At 39.4% G+C, this 21293-nt stretch overlaps 1 protein-coding gene across 8 annotated transcripts in view; it reads left to right on the forward strand.

Annotated features, from left to right (window-relative positions):
- LOC128612420 (transcription factor HIVEP3) overlaps nt 1-21293 on the forward strand; it is a 66945-nt gene that overhangs the window by 3391 nt on the left and 42261 nt on the right. For 6 of the 8 annotated variants that reach the window (XR_008386742.1, XR_008386743.1, XM_053632574.1 and 3 more), the window contains exon 2: nt 19595-19687. The exons of the other annotated variants lie outside the window; for them this stretch is intronic. The gene's annotated coding sequence lies outside the window, so the exon portion shown is untranslated. The remainder of the gene's footprint in view (nt 1-19594; nt 19688-21293) is intronic. 8 annotated transcript variants of the gene reach the window in all.

A 21293-nucleotide genomic window follows, 5' to 3' on the forward strand; every position in this document is an offset into this window, starting at 1 on the left:
TGAAATGAATACATGTAAATTGTACATATAACATTACTGAAGTTGTATTAAATTTTCCGTACAAGCGTTTACACAAGAATTTTGATATTCATGTAAATCCTGTAAATTTGGAAAAACGTTCGTATCCTACACATGCTCTGGCATGTGTGTCAAAAGTTACCTCGACTTGAGCTACGTGCATAGCCATACACCATAAACAAATGCCTTAGCTAATGGAATATTTAGCACTTGCTATTTACTCCTAACATTATAGAAATATACTACTAATAACTTCCACTTCTGCCTTTTCGCTTTTACATTGTTCATGCATTTCATGCTTTCAGTAGCACTTTGCACGAGCATGAAGAAAATCAGAATTTCCAAAACTTTTGTAAATCCGGCGGAAATTTTTGTTTTAATACAGTTTGGTTTACGCAAACATTTACACACAACTTTATTAAAAGCTTGATAAATGAGGCCCACTGTCTTGGTACAGAATTAGGGAGGCAGACTAGGGTGTTCTAGATTTTCAAGAAAGCAGGGGTTGTCAACTGGTGGACGCAGAACCTGCAAAGTTCAGTCAGTGGATCAAACCAAGCCCTCAGGGGAGGAAAAAAAGCTGTAGCAGAACAAATGTTTGGAAAAAAACTCACAGTGGATTCTGTAGCAGGTCCTTTTGGTTGGTTGTGGCCAATCACATGCATTTCTGTAAATTATTTAGCTGAATGCAGCTCATTGAGATATGGAAGCATTTTCACAGACTTTTTGAGATTTCTTTTTATTTTATTTGCCCTCTTTGCTCTGATAGAGACAGCATGGCTTAGACACGAAAACAGAATGATGAAAGACGATTGGACAGAGAAGTGTTTATTCTCCGCATCCAATTCAAAACAGATGTGTCTCCTCTGTTCAGAGTCCACTGGGAAACAAACCAATACAACTTTGGCTATATATAAGACAATCCATAAATTAATCACTAATGGTTAAGCACAAAAAGGTAATTCGGTCATGTTAGTTGCTTCGCTAGACCTTAGTTCACAGATTTTATTTGAATACTAACATTTGTTAGACTTCAGTGTTTTAATTGAAGTCTAAAACCAAGTTATAGCCTACATAATATATGTAATATTGTTGTTATTGTTCAGCATTTTTAAGTATTTTCTAATGGAGTCTGTCACCTCTTTTCCCCTCTAGGTAAAAGCACATTTCGCAGCACTTAGCACTCCCTAACCAAGTCTAAAGGCATGAAATATTGCACATAAAAACACAATGTATCTCTACCCAGGCAGGTATTTTGGGCAGGTAATCACTTAAAGGTCAGCATTGTACACTTCTCATTTCACTTATTAATCTCTTGTTTACAGCCTGCTAATATATCAGCACAGAGAGTATGGCGTGAGCTGTTAGGAGGAAGAGGATGGATGAGTGAGGCAAGGACAAGCGTCTGAAGTACAGTATAAGGCCATGCTGAATGAGGCTGACCTACCTCAGCCTCCATCAGTTTAAAGTTCACCTACTGTATATTTGCCTGTCTCAACGGGCTATGCGTGAAGATGTTACATGGCTGCTGACTCCTGCTTTGATTAATTGGCACGTGTGCTGATTAAGAACCATTCCTCACTCGCATTAAACCCATTCACAGGCTACTGACACTCTGCCAGAGCTCTGCTTTCCATTTAACACTGGCTAGCTTATGTCCATTATAATTATAGTATTATACAGCATAAGCTTGATAAATGCAAGCTTGTTTTTATTTAAATCTCATTATTCATTTTTGGAGCAAACATTAATGGTTGTCTCACCTTGCTATGATTTAACATCTCACCTCGCTACGAATTTCAACAGCTCTAAAACAAAGTGATGTTGTTGAAATATGATTGTGCCTGTTTTTTGTTTTTTTTAAACCATGGCGTAAGAACTGAAGGCAGCTGCTATGTGTTATGTGTATTTTATCGCTAGTCTCTCACCTTCGTCATGTTGGCATCCTGACTGAGAACACGCTCTTTACTGCTACAGCCAGTAAAGAAGTGTGTTCATAACGCTGTGTTTCTGTGCATAATGACATGAATAATATGTTGTTCTGTTATTTTGCCATCAATCCATATATCCTTCATGCCCTTCTTCAGCTCTAGATCAGACGCTTTTACCTCTAAATATCCACTTGCCTTAGCAACTGCTACAGGTCTCAAAGTCATTGTCTGTGTCTGTGATCACAGAGATCGGTTAATCATTAGCTATACCGTTGCACCTAGGCATGCCAACGTCAGCGCTGCCACGATCACATTTCAACCACACATTCTTCATTGCATGCTTTTTCATATCATGGTTAGACATTGTGCAAGTCTCACCACAGTTTGGTTAGTGTAAGACTAATTTCATCATGTTGATACCAGAAGCACCTCACCTGAAGCAAAGGTTCAAGTCACACATAAGGAGGAGGAAGGAATGGTTTTAACTTTTGTTGTATTGGCAGTTGGCAGGATTCTTCTTTAGGGCTCTTTCACACCCACATCATTTGTGGTGCAATTTGCTTAGTATTAGGCTTGAGCTTCAGTATCCTGTGTAGTGCCTTCATTGCCAGAGCTTGTATTATGAGGTAAGTACAATGCTGTGTGGATTAGCTCTCAAGTCTATTTGGCATTGTTTAACCTATTAGATACAGGTCCAATCTCAATTTCAAATACTACCCTGGCTACCATAATGACACAATGGTGCAGCATGTAGCGTTGCCTCCACAGAGCTCTAGGGTCCTAGGTTACTTGTTCTCCTTGTGGGATTCCTCCAGGTTCTCTGGTTTCCTCCCATATCCCAGAAACATGCAGGTACATTATATAGCCAAAAGTATGTGGACACCTGACCGTTATACCCATACGTGCTTGTTGACCATCCTATTCCAAGTTGGTTCCCCCTTTACTGCCATAACAGTCTCCACTCTTTTACAAAGGCTTTCCGCTATATTTCGGAATGTGGCTATGTGAATTTCCAATTCTGCTACACGAGCATTAGTGAGGATGTTGGATGCGAAGGCCTGGTGTTCCAGTTCATCTTTAAGTGGGGTGAGGTCAGGGCTCTGTGCAGGCCACTCGATTTCTTCCACTCCAACCTTGGCAGGCCATGTCTTCATGGAGCTCGCTTTGTGCAAAGGCGCATTGTCATGCTGGAACGAGTTTGGGCCCCTTTATTCCAGTGAAAGGAAATCTTAATTCTACAGTATACGAAGATATTCTAGACAATTGCATGCTTCCAACACTGTGGTTTAGGGAAGAGTTTAGGGAACAGTTTAGGGAAGAACCACATATTCGTCTAATGGTCAGGTGTTCACATACTTTTGGCCATAATGTGTAGGTGGATTGACTACGCTAAAGTGAAAATGTTTCCATGCAACAGCAGGAAAATCCATGGGGGAAAAACATATTCCACTCAGCTGTTTTGCCATTTTCAGTGGCTGTTACAGCTAAAGCTGTACATAAAAAAAGATAATATAACTTGCACGACACAACAGAAGGGAGATAAACATGCATAAAGATCGTACAAAGTGATACTAATTATTACACATCTTTTGCATTTGTAAATTATCCCACTTTATTTTTATTTTTTTCAAATGACATGGGTAAATGAATTTGAGCTGGCCACAAATCCTATCCAGCCATGATAATGGTTTACCAAACTTTCCATGCTAACTGAAAGCAGATTTGTGCACATTTAATTGTTGCTGGTAGCTGTTCTTATTTAGTCCTGATAATGTACACACATGCTCACACACTCACACTTGGAACATCCCTTGGCCATTGTTTGTAACATGACTGTGTACAAACGGGCTACAGAATCCCCGGGACAGAAGAAAGCATAGGCTAACACAATCTTTTCATGTCATTAGTTATTTCTCCTGTTCTTTAAAACACCGGGGAATAATTGAGTACCTGCACCCAGGAGGAAAAGCATGCAGAGACCTATAAATATAACCTCCACAACCACACACACACACACACACACACAGACTACGTCCTCACTTACTGAGTCAGTCTCTTTTGATTCTTGAATATTCCATTGTTGGCATAACAAGAAATATGATGCGTCTAAGAAACATGACCTTGATGTTAAGATTAGTGCTTAGCATGGGGTTTAACATGAAGCCCTGAATCTATGCACAAGCTTGTATAATCACTGTGTTTCCATACTATTTTCATAACATACTAACACACACCCTGTGGTTGAACGAAAGATATTCATAATACTGTCACTTCTTATCTAAAGGAAAGCTCTGTGTCATGACTGCATAGTCCTTAAGACTAAGTTTGTTTAAAGCAGTAACATTTCAGGCCAAGTGGTATAATTTTGTAATTTCTAACTTAAAAAGCTCCTCAGCAAAATACCTTCTTGTAGCTTTTGTTGTCATCATTTTTGTCCATGGATAAAGCGTTTATTTTGTGTCTCCTGTTCTCCGTAATTGTGTTATATATCTTTTGTTACCTAAGTGCTGGATACTAGCAGTAGTTTGCAGGTTTGTCCTGGAGAGCCGTGCTGCTGACTGTGCGTAATTTAGGTCAGGAGTCTAGGCGAATGCTGTGAGGTCTTGTTAAACATTATTTGGCCTGGACCCAGAGGAGTGTTGGCTACCTCTGAAGATGAAGATAGCATTTCCTTGTCCCTAAAAGCAAACTCATCTGATCAGCCTGACTGCGGTTCTACTGTGAATAGCATAGAGTAGCGCTGATGTGTTAATCGTTAAACATCTGCATGAAATTTAAGCAAAGAAGACATGTTAGTGTTTGACGATTTACAGCAGTTCAGCAACGTTAATGATTTTGCCATGGGACAAGAATAAGAGGCAGAAGAACTCTGTGCTTTTAGCCACGGTGACTACTCGAATAGCTGTGTTTACTGTGCGTTCCGCTCACTTTCGCAACACGGCCGTGCATCACCACCATGAACACCACAAGTATGCTCCTAGGAGCTCAGGACACTGTCCTCAGTGACCAGTCGCAGCACAAAAATGCATTTATAGCAAGACTTGTTTTTGAGGTTTTCATGGCTGGACGAAGACTTGTGTTTAAGATAAGCACATATATATTTTGCACATGAGGCACAACTCCCGCCTGAGTTTATCTTAGTTTCAGTCAGCTTCGGCTTGCATCTTAGTGTCTTTTCCTTTTATTATGCCATTATACACAGATATATTGTATCTGGACACAAATTTATGAATGCTTTTGTGTCTTTTTGGAGAGCTTTATGGATTTTTATGGCATATTAATTTTTTTAATTTACATTTTCATTTATAGCATTTAGCAGATGTCTTTATTCAGAGCGACTTACATAAGTGCTTTGTAGTCTCCATCAAAAACATATCCTCATGCTAGGGAAAATAGGTCAGACTCAAACTGTACTGTAGATTAATTTAAAAAGCAAACAAAAACAGTACAAGTTGAGTGTTTTTTTTTATTATTAGTGCTCATTTAAGTGCTTGGTGAAGAGGTAGATATCGAGCCTTCGTGACTCAGCTGTTCAGACAGCCAGAGACGGTCACTCCGTCTGCTCCATCGCTTCCTTTCTCGCACTGACATGCACGCACGCACACACACACACACACCCACACACACCCACACACACACCCACACACACACACACACACAAAACAAACAAATAAAATCAAAGTTTAAATCTTCTATATTTTCTCCATCTGCCTCCCATCTTCCTTTACTTTAACCTTCCTTCTTTGTTTGTACCCATGTGTTTTCACAGATGTGAAAACACATGGATACAGACAGCCATTTCTGCTTCACTTCTGGGCTCCTGGTTGTCTCAGTGGTGCTTTGAGGGAGTTGGTGAGAGATCCTGGAGCTTGCACGTTCAGCTGGAGGGATATGTGCTGAGGGAGAGGAAGAGGTTTGGTTGGAAATTCCTCTAGCTGTGAGGAGCTTTAGCAGCAGCAGGCAGCACTCCTGATAAGAATCCCACACCTCTGTGGCATTAGATGTTTGGGCAAGACACTAGGCATCCTTTAGATGTCTTATTTTATTTTCTGTGCTGTGGAGCGTTTCCTTGATGAGCAGGATTGTGACTGTTGGTTGGTGTAGTGGTGTGTCTGTAGTTCGTGTATGGACTAGGCTTTCAAGTCAGTTTTATAAATATAATTATCCTATAAAACAGTATTTTTCATTTAAGTATATATAGATACACGATATGGCCAAAGGTTTTTGGAGAACCATCACACATATATGTAGGCCTTCCTCAAACTGTTGCCACAAGGTTGGTTGTATAGGATGTAAGTATATGATGTAGCATTACAACTTCCCTTCACTGGATCTCAGAGGCCTAAACCTGTTCTAGCATGACAGGGTCCCTGTGCACAAGGTGAGGTCCATGAAGTCATGGTTTACCTAGGTTGGAGTGGAAGAACTCGAGTGTCCTGCACAGAGCCCTGACCTCAACCCTACTGACCACCTTTGGGATGAACTGGAATGTCGACTAGGTCCCAGGCCTACTCACCCAACATCACTACCTGATCTTACTAGTGCTGTTATGGCTGAATGGACAAATCCCAACAGCCACACTCCAAAATCTAGTGGAAAGCCTTCCCAGAAGAGTGGAGGTTATTTTAACAGTAAAGCAGGACTAAATCTGGAATGGGATGTTCAACAAGCACATATGAGTGTTATGATCAGGTGTACCCAAATCTTTCCCCAAAACAGTGTAATATGACCTTGCATGTTTTAACCCCTTTACAGAACAGCTTTTAACTGTAACTGCAAGTTACTTGAGTCCATCCTTAACAAAAATAAATCCTATTGAATCTATTGAGTCGGTGGTTTTTAAAGACCAGAAAAGCTGCAAAAAAACACAAACAAACAAACAAACATTAGCCAGATGAATGAATAATATAAGGTTGCTGATAAAGCTTTTATGTTTAAAATTGAAGTGGTTAATTCTGTATCTTTAACCGTGTATATCTCAAGAGTACAGTAGTTGAATGTGAGCATTTGCAAAAAGCTTGATCCGGAACCCTGGGTCTCGTCCTGTAAGCAGAGTGACTGAATCAGAGCTGCTGTCAGTGCTTACATAACCGTGTGTTCTTCTAGTCCCTGCTTTCTGCAGCTGTCTGCCTTGCTGCCAAACCCAGAGAGAGATCACACACATCCACTCTGTCCAACATATCATACACCAACACTGTCCAGCAGGAGCCAACTGTCACTGCACAGCTCTCGGTACCACCATCAGACCTGCTGCACGTCTTAAACTTGGCCTTGGGGGATGTTTGATAGAACTCACTCCCCAGTTGATCTTGGGCCCTAAAACAAACATTCTGGATAAGTTCCACAAATAGACATCTGTTCTCCAGGTACTGTCGTACTATAAATTTGATTCACTTTGTTTTAAACTCTGCTGAAGTTTACTAGTTCAGTGATGTCTCTGCATCATTTAAATGTGTTAAATGTTTATGTGTAGTAAATCATCAGTGTTATTTCTTTCTGCCTTTTTTATCCACCCACTCTAAGATCCCCTGTCAATCGCTTACAGTCTTACACATTTAAGGTGAATATAGTAAATACAATTAATTATATTCTAATTGAATTGCTAGTTTGCAAAAAATGTTGTCGCTCTTGAAGGAACTCTGATGTTGCCTGTAACTATGTCCTGGTTAGTTGTGATATAAATATGAAGTTGCACACAGGTTTTTCATTCACTACCATGTGAAAAACCAAATAACATTTAATACAAAAGAGACAGATGTTGCTTGACCTGCACAAATGAGGTAATGTATATAAAAAATATCTAATAAGTTAAAATGCCATTAAGCACAATAATGATTATTTTATATTACACAGGGTGTCCCAAAAATATATAATATGGGAAATTAACACTTTTTTGTAAAATGTCTTCCAAAATTTTTCATAATTTTAAAAGTAATCTTAAGAGTGCCTTTGAGGAAAGAAGAACGTATTGAAATCATTCTCATGGCTGGATCGGGAAGCTGTTGTAAGGTTGTGATGAACTTTAAGAGGAAACATGGCAAGCACATCACACTCGACACTGTTGCCAAACTTATTAACAAATTCAAAAAGACTGGAAGATTTGCGGACCGACCGAGAAGTGGAGGTCCACGAACATCCACTGATGGAGGAACAGCCAACATGATGCTAGCAAACATAGTCCCCTATATATGGAAACTTTTGGGACACCCTGTATATTATATTCCATAATAGTGGTCCATAACAGAAGGTTTCACATGAATGAAACATGAATGAATTTTGCCAAGAATTGCACCCAGTAGTACACTGTTCCTCACACAGTGAGGAGGATGTTGAAGGAGGAAAAAAGGATCCCAAAATCATCTGTTAATAATCACTTTCATAACATGTTTTGATGCATTGCAAAAAAAGAAATGTTTTTTGAGAGAAATGCAGAAATGCAGCAACTTCACGTCATTAGAACTAAAGTTGGCATGGTATGTTTTGGTCAGGGTAGACCACAGTCAAACATTTTGGTCATCCACACTGTCAACATGTTTGTGACAAAATGGGACTGCATACTAGGAAAATCACCTGATACTCACTGTAAAATATGGGGGAGGATCATTTGATTTTTGAGACTCTTGGGGCTATGCCTTGTTTCCTGGTTGCCTCTGCCAGGAGGTTCAGACTTGGCCACAGTTTTGAGCAAAATGATTGAGGCATACTTCCCAAGTCAGTGCTGAAATGGTTAAAGAAACACAACAGATGTGTTGCAATAAGCACCTCAGTTTCCGGAAGTGAAACTTACTGTAAACTTGTGAAGATGGAAGTCCACATGCTCAAACCCAAGAATATGAAGGAGCATAAACAGTTCTGCATGGAATAATGGACCCTGTTACAGTATTGTTATTCTCATGTATTTTGTAGTAATTTTTACAATTTAAGTTAACAAAAAACAGATCAGTCACATGGGAAAAGTAAGTACACCCCTACATTTATCACACCTTCAAATCCATATAATTAGAATCAGGTGTTCAAGATTGGGTGCCAATTATTAGAAGATGCTTAGAGAGTGTAGGTGGAACCGGTCTTATTTACAGTGAGGGGAAAAAAGTATTTGATCCCCTGCTGATTATGTACGTTTGCCCACTGACAAAGAAATGATCAGTCTATAATTTTAATGGTAGATTTATTTGAACAGGGAGAGACAGAATAACAACAAAAAAATCCAGAAAAATGCATGTCAAAAATGTTATAAATTGATTTGCATTTTAATGAGGGAAATATGTATTTGACCCCCTCTCAATCAGAAAGATTTCTGGCTCCCAGGTGTCTTTTATACAGGTAACGAGCTGAGATTAGGAGCACACTCTTAAAGGGAGTGCTCCTAATCTCAGCTTGTTACCTGTATAAAAGACACCTGTCCACAGAAGCAATCAATCAATCAGATTCCAAACTCTCCACCATGGCCAAGACCAAAGAGCTCTCCAAGGATGTCAGGGACAAGATTGTAGACCTACACAAGTCTGGAATGGGCTACAAGACCTTTGCCAAGCAGCTTGGTGAGAAGGTGACAACAGTTGGTGCGATTATTCGCAAATGGAAGAAACACAAAAGAACTGTCAATCTCCCTCGGCCTGGGGCTCCATGCAAGATCTCACCTCGTGGAGTTGCAATGATCATGAGAACAGTGAGGAATCAGCCCAGAACTACACGGGAGGATCTTGTCAATAATCTCAAGGCAGCTGGGACCATAGTCACCAAGAAAACAATTGGTAACACACTACACCGTGAAGGACTGAAATCCTGCAGCGCCCGCAAGGTCCCCCTGCTCAAGAAAGCACACATACATGCCCGTCTGAAGTTTGCCAATGAACATCTGAATGATTCAGAGGACAACTGGGTGAAAGTGTTGTGGTCAGATGAGACCAAAATGGAGCTCTTTGGCATCAACTCAACTCGCCGTGTTTGGAGGAGGAGGAATGCTGCCTATGACCCCAAGAACACCATCCCCACCATCAAATACTGAGGTGGAAACAATATGCTTTGGGGGTGTTTTTCTGCTAAGGGGACAGGACAACTTCACCGCATCAAAGGGACGATGGACGGGGCCATGTACCGTCAAATCTTGGGTGAGAACCTCCTTTCCTCAGCCAGGGCATTGAAAATGGGTCGTGGATGGGTATTCCAGCATGACAATGACCCAAAACACACGGCCAAGGCAACAAAGGAGTGGCTCAAGAAGAAGCACATTAAGGTCCTGGAGTGGCCTAGCCAGTCTCCAGACCTTAATCCCATAGAAAATCTGTGGAGGGAGCTGAAGGTTCGAGTTGCCAAACGTCAGCCTCAAAACCTTAATGACTTGGAGAAGATCTGCAAAGAGGAGTGGGACAAAATCCCTCCTGAGATGTGTGCAAACCTGGTGGCCAACTACAAGAAACGTCTGACCTCTGTGATTGCCAACAAGGGTTTTGCCACCAAGTACTAAGTCATGTTTTGCAGAGGGGTCAAATACATATTTCCCTCATTAAAATGCAAATCAATTTATAACATTTTTGACATGCGTTTTTCTGGATTTTTGTTGTTGTTATTCTGTCTCTCACTGTTCAAATAAATCTACCATTAAAATTATAGAATGATCATTTCTTTGTCAGTGGGCAAACGTACAAAATCAGCAGGGGATCAAATACTTTTTTCCCTCACTGTATACCCCTTTCATATCTAGTGTCTGGCGTTCCCTGGTGTTATTGAGGTGAGTGGTGTCATCATTCCAAGATCTAAAGAGTTCTGTAAGGCCGTCAGAAAAAAAAAATACCTATGAGTCTGGCAAGGGATTTAAAAAGTTCAAATTATTTGAAATGCATCATTCCACTATAAGGAAAATCATCTACTAATGGCACAGATTTCAGATGAATTTCAAATTTCAGATTTCAAATTTCAAATTTGCCATCCCCGCAAATCCAGGCTGAAAGCAGATCGTCTGATGAAAAAAGAAGTCTCCAAGAACCCCAACATTTCATTACAGGATCTACTAGTAAGTCTTGCAACTGTTGGTGTCAAAGTGCATGCTTCTACAGTCCGAAAGCGATTGCAAAAATTTGACCTGCATGTGAGGTGTGCCAGGAAAAAGCCTTTGCAAGACTACAGTTTGCCAATGAGCATATAGGCAAAGACCAGGCCTTTTGGAATAATGTGGTCTGTTCAAGTTCAAATGGCTTTATTGTCATTTCAACCATATACAGCTGATACAATACACAGTGAAAATAAACAACATTCCTCCAGGACCATGGTGCTACATAAACAACACACTAATTACATGAGATGACACGGAACTAAATAAGATCTACACATTTTTACATGAAGTGCATGTGCAAATGTGTGCTAACAACACAAGACAGTACAGTACTACTAAAACAGGACAACAGGACAAAGATAGAGTTGTTTGGCCACAGTAATAGCAGACATATTTGGTGCAGACCAAAGACAGCTTTTCAGAAGAAGCACCTCATAACAACTGTGAAGCACTGTGGTGGAAATGTTATGGTTTGGGGTTGCTTTACTGCCTCAGGGACTGGACAGCTTACATTCATTGACTCAACTATGAATTCTGCATCATATCAAAGACTGCTTGAAGATAATGTGAGGCCATCTGGCCGAAATTTGAAGTTGGACCTTTCAACAGGATAATGATCCTAAGCACACTAGCAAATCCACCAAGAATGGCTCAAAAAGAAGAAATGGAGGGTTATGGAATGGCCTAGTCAACGCCTGGATTTGAATCCCATTGGAATGTTGTGGGGGGATTTGAAATGGGCTGTACATGCAAGAAAACCCTCAAACATCATGCAACTGAAAGAATTTGCATCTTGCAACAGCAAGCCGATGTCAGAGACTGGCTGACAATTATGCAAAACGCCTACAAGAAGTTATTTCTGCTAAAGGGGTCAATACTAGCGTCTGAGGCCAAGGTGTACTTACTTTTTCCACAGAAGAATATCGCATCTATTGATATTTCTGTTGAATAAATGGTTGAAGAAGCTATTTGTTCCTTGTGGTTTTGTTAAACTATAGCAAATTAATTAATTGGCACTGTTTCAAAGATGATCAAATGTTTGCTTGTCCAAATATGTCAGAAAAGCCAATAATTTCCATGGGGTGTACTTACTAATTTTGAGATTATTAATTGCTTATTTTCATGGCAGGTGCCAATAATTCTATATTTAGGCTGAATGGGACTGTGATTAAAAAGAAAACCGCACTGAAGCAGAAGTGCATGAGCAGGATGTGTTTAGTGTTACAGGCCACTCGTTCTGTCTGAGACCTTTGTTCCACACAGTCCCCCTGTCAATGCAGTGAACATAGAACAATGTAGAGTTGCAGCTTCACCTATCCTATTATCTCATCACTGTCTTGTCTAGGTTTCACAATGCCTATAACCATGTTTGTGCCTGCTGCTGCCAGTTAAGGTCATCTAAAGAGCAGATAAGTTTAGAAGTCTTTAATTATGCATTACAGAGTTGTTCTAAAGTAGAGTACAGTAGTTGTCATCTGAACAACATTCAGTTTTATCAAGGTATACAGATGAGTACACGGGTTTGCTGTAGTATAAAAAGATTTTATATTGCCTCTCCTGGGGATTTTTGTGTTCATATTGGGTTGCATAAGAGTACAGTATTAAAAAGTATTGAGGTGTAAAATTACTGACAACAGTACACCACTACAGTTTTACACTACTGGCATGAATTATTCTGCTCTTGATATGGGAGTACTATAACTCTATCCACCTGTACAGGGAATGTAGCCATACACATACACACAGATTCCCTTCACTTTAAACCACATCCCTTAGGCACTACACATGGTGGGTTGCACCTATATACGCCTATTCGAAGGACTGATTATGAGTTAGAACTACTTTCCAGTTGCAGTGACAGTGGATGGATTTATCTACTTCAAGAATGCAAGACTTAAAAACTGAGATTACTATGCGGTTAATGTAAGCAAGAAAAGTAAAGACAACCCTAAATACCGGGTAAGAACTTAAAGTCAGACTCTGTTCCTCATTTCCTTGCAAGTTGCTTTTTATGGTTTAAGCTATGGCATCAAAATTTCTCTGCATTTTTGTACTTATTCATCATTTTAAAAAAAATATCTGTTTCAAGCCATTATTCATTTTCAACATGATCGATTAAAAAAATGATCATGAATTTTTTCCCTCGTATAGTGGTATTGTTTAAATGACAATCTTGCACTGAAGTTAAAAGCTATTGTAACAACACTAGTTAATAAGCATCCTGTATGGCTGTGTTATGTCTTTTTTGCTCATGTGGGTCTCCCTGTTGTAAACACAGACATGCTATTTGTTCACTTATTCTACCAGAAGCCCTATATTTTTATGAATGTCCTTGAAAAAGAGCTCTCCACTGGGTTTCACACACAGTAAAAGTGCGTGTGTCTGCCTGTCTGCCTGTGTGGGAGATGTAGTCGTGTATCGTCCACACACACATACACACACACACACACACACACACACAGAGTGGTAGACTTAGCACACAGCCTGGCCCTTGTTCAGAGTGTATGGTCCTTCCAAATAAGGTTGGGCGAGTGGCCAGGTATGCAGTGTTTCCTAACCAAGCAGTCCACAGTTTTCTCAATATTTACAGAAAAATGGTTTACTCTTTAGCCTAACGCAGCATTGAGGTACGAGGAGTATCATGTTCTACATGTCTGAGTATGATAGAAATGCTTTGAGTTTGTCTTTGGGATTTCCATGACTAATAGACTTATTTAAAGTCAGCCGAACATGTTTTTTTGGGGGAAAAAACCCAATTTAATTGCTTTATGTAACAGTTCTACAACAAAAATTTTTAGACGAGCAAAAGACAGAAACATGGTCGCCTTCTTTTTTTTTTTTTTTTAGCTAATACCATAGCTAGCTAGCATTGGTCTGCTGCTAAAAATTCTTTTGATAATTGTTAATCTGTTGATTTTGTTTTTCAGTTAACTGAAATTTAGTAAATCTTTACTAAATGTATTGGTAAATATACTAAATACCAAAAATATTTATTTCAATCAACAAATACTACTACTATACTCTTAACGTGTACCAAGTGCTTAAATAAATAACGTGCATAACACTACAATGTTGTATCTGTCATAACAATTATCAAGCACATGTCGAACACTTTTTTTCAAAGCGGACACCCTAACTAACAATCATGGTATTACATACATCTGTACTGATTCCACACACTGTTTTTTGCAACTATATGTTGCTGTGAGCAACAGTCACTGGTAGAGGGCTTACCTGTATATCAAGCTCTAATTTGTTCAATTCCAACCAGCCAGTTTTTTTTTTTTTTTTTTTTTTTTTAAAGGCTATTATCCACAGGCTGTCACACTATCTGAAGCACTTGGATGCTAAATTTACTTTGATTGTTGCAAGGTGATTCATTTTCGGTGTGTGGGTTTGACGCCAAAGATTTGAGACTGACTCTTAGTGTTTAGTGCCTGGAATCTGGGAATTGGCTCTTTGACTCGCAGGACATTCCATTTGAACCAATCAGATGGCTTGATATATATATATATATATACATATTGATATATATACACATACACACACACACACACACGTGTATATATATATATATATGTATGTACATGTGTGTGTGTATGTGCATATATATATATATATATATATATATATATATATATATGTACACACACACACAGTGCTCTCCACTAATATTGGCACCCTTGGTAAAAATGAGCGAACAAGGCTGTGAAAAATTTGTCTTAATTTTTTTTATATTTTGTTCAAAAAATTCACAGAAATACTCTGCTCTCATGGATATCAAACAATTGCAAACACAACACTGGTTTATCAAAAAAAAAAAATCTTTGTTAAATATAGATGTACAACAATTATTGGCACCCTTTTAGTCAATGCTTTGTGCTACCTCCCATTGCCAGGATAACAGCTCCAAGTCTTCTCCTATAATGCCTGATGAGGTTGGAGAATACATGGCAAGGGATCTGAGCCCATTCCTCCATACAGAATCTCTCCAGATCCGACTTATTTCTTGAAACCGTTCCAAACAACTTGTGGTGATGTAGGAGACTTTGGATTGTAGTTTTGAGGACTTTCTGACCCCAAGACGCAACTAGCTTCTGCAGTTCTCCAGCTGTGATCCTTGGAGATTTTTTTGGCTACTCGAACCATCTTCTTCACAGTGCGTTCAGACAATATAAATATCAGCTATCCTTCCTGTCTCCCTGTAGCACTTAGGTGTCTTACATTATGGACAGTTTATTCCTCTGGCCACATCTGCAGTCCTCATGCATCCCTGCAGCAGGTCTATGGCATGTTCACACAGGTGAGCAGGAACCCTAGACATCTTTCTTCTGGTGTTTTTCAGAGTCTGTAGAAATGTCTCTTTAGTGTCCTAAGTTATTGTAACTGTGACCTTAATTGTCTACCGCCTGTACACTGTTCAGGTCTTAAGGACTGTTCCACGGGTGCATGTGAAATAATTGTTTATGGTTCAATGAACAAGCATGAAAAACATTGTTTAAACCCTTTCCAATAAAGATCTGTAAAGATTATTTGGAGCTTACAAAATTATCTTTAAAATACAGTTTCCTGAAAAAGGGACGTTTCTTTTTTGCTGAGTATATGTGTGTGTGTGTGTGTGTGTGTGTGTGTGTGTGTGTGTGTGTACATACATACATACATACATACATTCACATGTACTGTATGTATGAATGTGTGTGTGTGTGTGTTTAAAAAAGTAAATGATGCCATGTTTATCAGTACTGCTACTGGGTGAAATTGATTCAAAAAGCTTTGTTGCTTGTGGTGTAACGTAGTGACGTAGTGCTTGCCATAGCATGCTTCATAACATAGATCAACGAATCAATAATAAAATTTGTTGCTAATAATTTCAATGATTAAATCTGTCGATTAGCTGTTGCAGCCCTTGGCTAATGATGCATATTGGAAGAAGTAAATGAACTAGGTTGTCTGTCTGTGCTTGTTATGTAAATTGAAAGCTAACATTATCCACTTCTATGGTAATTAGTTAGAGCTGAACTGTTAGCAGCTACTCCTAGAAATTAGAGACTTTTAATTATTAAAGTGACTTTTTTGGACATTTGTGAGTATAATATTGGTTTGCCTCTCATTGCTATCTCATTGCAGGTCTATGCTCAGAATTGTGTAAGACTTAAAAATGAACTTTTTACTGAAACCTCTTCAATCCAAAGTCATGCCATTGACAGTTTTACAGAAAGGATGATTTTATAAAGTTTAGAGTGACTCGGAGGCATCCACCATTTATAGATTTATTTATTTTCAGCTTGGCATTACTTTAAGACTAGAGGAGTAACTACTACTACCTCCTTGTTTTTAACAGTCAGTGAGCTCATTTTACAAATCCTGATTTTAAACACTTGATGTAATTTAATTAAGATCAGGATCCAATAACATATTACATTACACCATGCCTGAGTGAAAGATTTTGTGGAGGGAAACAATCCGACAAATAAACACCCACTCACACCACTGCTCTGCTTCTCTCACACTTCATCTTGGTGCAGCTGTAGCTATAGTCATATCTGCATTGTTAACACATCATATGAGCTCATGCTGTGGAACTGCTGCTAACCGCATTCAGTACTTGGAACCTGCATGCGGCTGGTGTTTTTTACAAAAATACATTCATACAGATTTATGATTCAGGTCTCTTGTAGTGCCCACTAACTGCTCAAGCCTCCTAACTACTCAGATGCCAGATGAGGCCCCCACATATGCTATATTTTGCTTCAGACAAAAGGAGTGGATGGAGATAAATGCTGTACACTTCCCTTTTGTGCTATTTGTGTGTAAAGTCATGTTTGTGCTGATCTGAGACCAATTTCTATTGATTTGACAATTATCTTTGAGGAAAAACTGAAAGTGACTAGTAGGCAGGCTAGTATACAGCAATGTCCCATCTAAGCCAGTACTGGTGACAGGTGTAGTTTAATTCAGTGGTTTTCAAAAGTGGGGGCCGCCAGGGGGCCTCAACAATTTGGTGTGAAAAATAAATAAATGCATGGTTTTTATATATATATATATATATATATATATATATATATATATATATATATATATATATATATATATATATTTGTATATATATATTTGTATATTTATATAATTCCTAATGTAATGTAATGTAAAGATGTAAGATGTAATTATTAATAAAAAATAAAAGGGGGATATATTCAGAAGTCTGTATTTTTAATGTGTTTTAAAGACATCTTGCAAAAGGGGGGCCTCGGTCAAATGATAATGCCATTTGGGGGGCCTTGCCCTGGAAAAGTTTGGGAATCACTGGTGTAATTCATATCAAAGTGTGCGTGGGTTTGTTCTCCTGGACTGATAAAACTGTACATGAGATGTAAAGTATATTGGGAGTTGGCTAAATTGGGAGAAGGTAGATGGTCATTTGAACAGTATAAAATGTGCCGCTTCTAATGAGCGCATGGTAATATGTCTGAGTTACTCTGTTAATGAAGTCTCAGTGCAGAAAATGTCACACTAGGTTCACAGGCTGGCTTTAGCTGCTCTCTATCTTTATCTCTTTGCAAAACATTAAAAGTAAGCGTTCAAAAAATGAAGCATACTGTTAGAAATACAGCCTGACAGACTATCCAGTAACCATGGAAACACACTAAATGTCTGCAGTGGCTCATAAGAAAAGAGTAGCTGTGCAAGACCCAACTTTTCCCTTCTCATTAAAATGAACTGAAATGGACTCTCAACAACAGCACTGTAGCTAGTTTCTTGCTGCTTTGACAAGTGGCCACAATAAGCTAATTCTTACATGCTAAAAATTACAATGATATATTGGTTATATTGGTGCAGTGTTTCTGCTGAAACTCTTTTTATTTTCCCTCAGAACTCTTTCAAATCCCTTTTGTGTATAAGGCTAACTCTGCATTTACACTGGCAGTGGCTCGATGTGACCGAGGCTCGAGATTCATTTTCTCCAAGAGCTGGCGATTTCTGGCGACAGCAGGCAAAGAGATTGTTAGCAATTTGTACCGGGTTGGGCTAGTGAAGCTGAGTGAAGTAGGCAAGAGAAGCATTGTGGCGACTACCAATGGGAGTGAGGGATCATGTTATGTCCCCTTCTCTGACTATGCAACATTATCTGTGGGTTTTTTTTTATGGTTCCACAAATTCGTTCCTATTTGCATCTCCTGAGCCAGTCACTGGTACTTGCTGTGCTGTTACAGGATTAAAATGTTTGATATATCCAAAAATATAACAGCAGCGATGCTTTTGCTGTTCTGTAATAAGGAGACAGTTAACTTGTAAGTTTAGCTAGTTTCGATACTATCTACAAAGATGTTGTTAGAACCAAGAAGAATGAACATCCATCCATTTTCTGTACTGCTTATCCTAAACAGGGTCACAGGGAGCCTGGAGCCTCTCCCAGGGAATTCTGGGCACATGGCAGGGGACACCCTGGACAGGGTGCCACCCTATCACAGTGGTCATCAGCTAAAACGCGCGCAGGTTCTTTACTTCCAGAACAAGTGTGGACCCGAATACGAGTCGCATTCACATTCATGGGACACAATCACAGCACAGTTCCAGTGCAACTGTACTCAGATCACCTAGTACAGGAAGTCGCGTAATTGGTACTGCAGTGCGCTTCCCGGTCCGCTTTCACATTACCAATGTTTCATGCAAACCGTACTCCATTTCAGACTAAACTGCCAGTATGAAAGCCCCTTAAATTGCCTGTGTGTGTGTATGTGTGTGTGTGTGTGTGTGTGTGTGTGTGTATATGTGTGTGTGTGTGTGTGTGTGTGTGTGTATGTGTGTGTATGTGTGTGTGTGTGTGTATGTGTATGTTTTGTGATAGACACATACTTTATAGGGTATATTCCTGTCATGGGCCTGGGTGTTCCTGGATTCCCCATGACACTGAATGTTATTAAGTGGTTACTAATAAATTAAGGAATGGAATGAATGTAATAAAGGTATAAAAGTTGAAAGGTCACATCTGCAGTCAGCTCAGTTTAGTTATGGCAAGTGAGCGTAAAGTATCACTCTGTGTGTTTTCTATCCTCTAACTGACACCGCAGTGGATAAAGCCAATAAAGATACAAGGTTTTTTTTTAGGTAGTTTAGGGGGGGGGGGGGATTCTCACGTTCCAGTCAGACAGACAAAACCCCACTTGTGCGGTCACCTTAAATTTATGTCAGGGAAAACCCTGATACTAGTCAGGGTACAATCACAAGAGCATCTGGGCTTTGGCATCAGCTGCTGCTGTGAAAAATGCATTCATGCACTCTGGTTATGGTCGTCAGCTTGGTGTTTGGCAAGCTTTCTGAGGATCTTTGCTCTATTTTGTTTCTCCCGCATGATTTCCAGAATGCAGAACTGCAATTTACATTCTGTAGTGTTTTGCAAACAGACAGAAGCTCATCAGTTTCACTTTTAGTCTCATGTTTCAGGTGATTATTTCTCGATTTGGGTGCTGTATTCAGCGAAACAGACATGGAATTCACCGTAATGATTATCTAACATCAGTGTGTAATCTGGTCTGCATAGACACTATACTTTTCTCAGTGTCTGATGATGGCTTTCTTTGTGTGCTTGCTGTAGGATGTGGAGATGTACCTGAAGAAACATACTTTCTCTAAAAATACTTAACCCAGGCTTTGTGTGATGCCTCCAGACAGCCCCAAGTAGAAGAAGGTAAGGTGTTGGGGAAAGATACAGTATGTGTGAAGAGTGTATAATGACAGCACCCAGTCACTCAAAGGTGGAGCAGTTTCAGTGTCAGCACTCAACAGTTTAGTGTTTTCCATTCTTGTGCTGCACATTTTATTGTATTTAAGAGCATTATCCTCATCAAGCCCCAGGTCTGATTGATAAGTGGATACGGAAAAGGCAGAGACGTTTGCCAGAAGTGAGTGGTATTCTCGATCGCTATCTTCTCTATCTGTCTGTCTATTTAGCTGTCTGTCTGTCGGCTTGTTTCTGTCTCTCTAAATTTGTCTGTATCTTCAATCTCCACTCTTTAGCTCCCTACCTATCTATGGTGGTTGTGTAGATTGCTTGCTAGACATGTGCTTAAGTTGCATGTCTTCACAGAAATCGAGGTTTTGCACTGATCTGAGACCAATTTCTAAAAATCAAGATGACATTTGTCTCCGACAGCTCCCTGATGAAAACTTGATTGCACTGTTCCCGTTTTCATTTTGCTTTGGTATATTTTACATTTAATAGATCAGTTTAATAGAAACAGACAGGAAGAGGGCCGCACACAGCGGAGAGAATTTGTAGTGCTTGAATAAACTCTAGATGTATGTGCATGAGTGGTCAACCACAAACTAGAACTGAATTCAGTAACCCTGAACTCAGGAGCAGAGAGAGAGAGAGACGGAGAGAGAGACGGAGAGAGAGACAGAGAGAGAGACAGAGAGAGAGACAGAGAGAGAGACAGAGAGAGAGACAGAGAGAGAGAGACTCACTGATTCAGAATGTAGCTCTGTGGTAGGACAGCCGTAGAGACATTACAGAGTGCACTTTAGTCAGGTTTAGTGGAACATCAATCATTCTGCTTCTTATTATACTTTGATACTTACTATTCTTTCTATATATGACTTGAGCCTATGAGGTTGTATGTGACCCTACATTCACACTGGAAAGTAACATGTTGCTCGTGTCGCTTGTAGTTTTCCTCTTGCAAATGCTGCTGTTGTTGATTAAGGGTATGCACTGTCCACAATTTTCTTTAGTTCTGATGAGAAATGGTAGCTAAAATGTATAAACTAAAGTGCACTATATAATTTATACACACCACTTTTATATAAAATGTGTTTAAGTTTGATTTATGTGATATGTGCTAGGCTTCACACTAATTTGTTGGCAGAGTAGCAAAGAAAAGTGATCTATGTATGCTCACCAGAGACACCAATCATCTCTGATACTCCCTTCCAAAGTGTATTGTTTTTAATACGCATGTTCTGTCCGAATACTCGATTCTGATTGGCTGGAAGGTGTGCGTTCAATCCATGTAACGCACAGGTAGTTCCAGTCCATTTAATCACCGTTCTAAATTAATGCGCTGCCTATAAACAACAGTTCAGTAACATACAGTCACAGTTGCATACAGTAGTTAAAATCATTATTAGTAGAGATGCTGCATAGACTCTGGTAATTCACACACGCACAATCTCTCTCTCTCTATTTAATTAATTTAAATAAATGTAATCTTATCGCACTACCTTATCTCTGTGTATGATTTAGAGCAGGCAGCATTCTTGATCTAATGTCCCGTATATAAACTAACTAACCA

The sequence above is a fragment of the Ictalurus furcatus genome, chromosome 1 (assembly GCF_023375685.1).
Source record: "Ictalurus furcatus strain D&B chromosome 1, Billie_1.0, whole genome shotgun sequence".
In the NCBI taxonomy this organism is placed as follows: domain Eukaryota; kingdom Metazoa; phylum Chordata; class Actinopteri; order Siluriformes; family Ictaluridae; genus Ictalurus; species Ictalurus furcatus.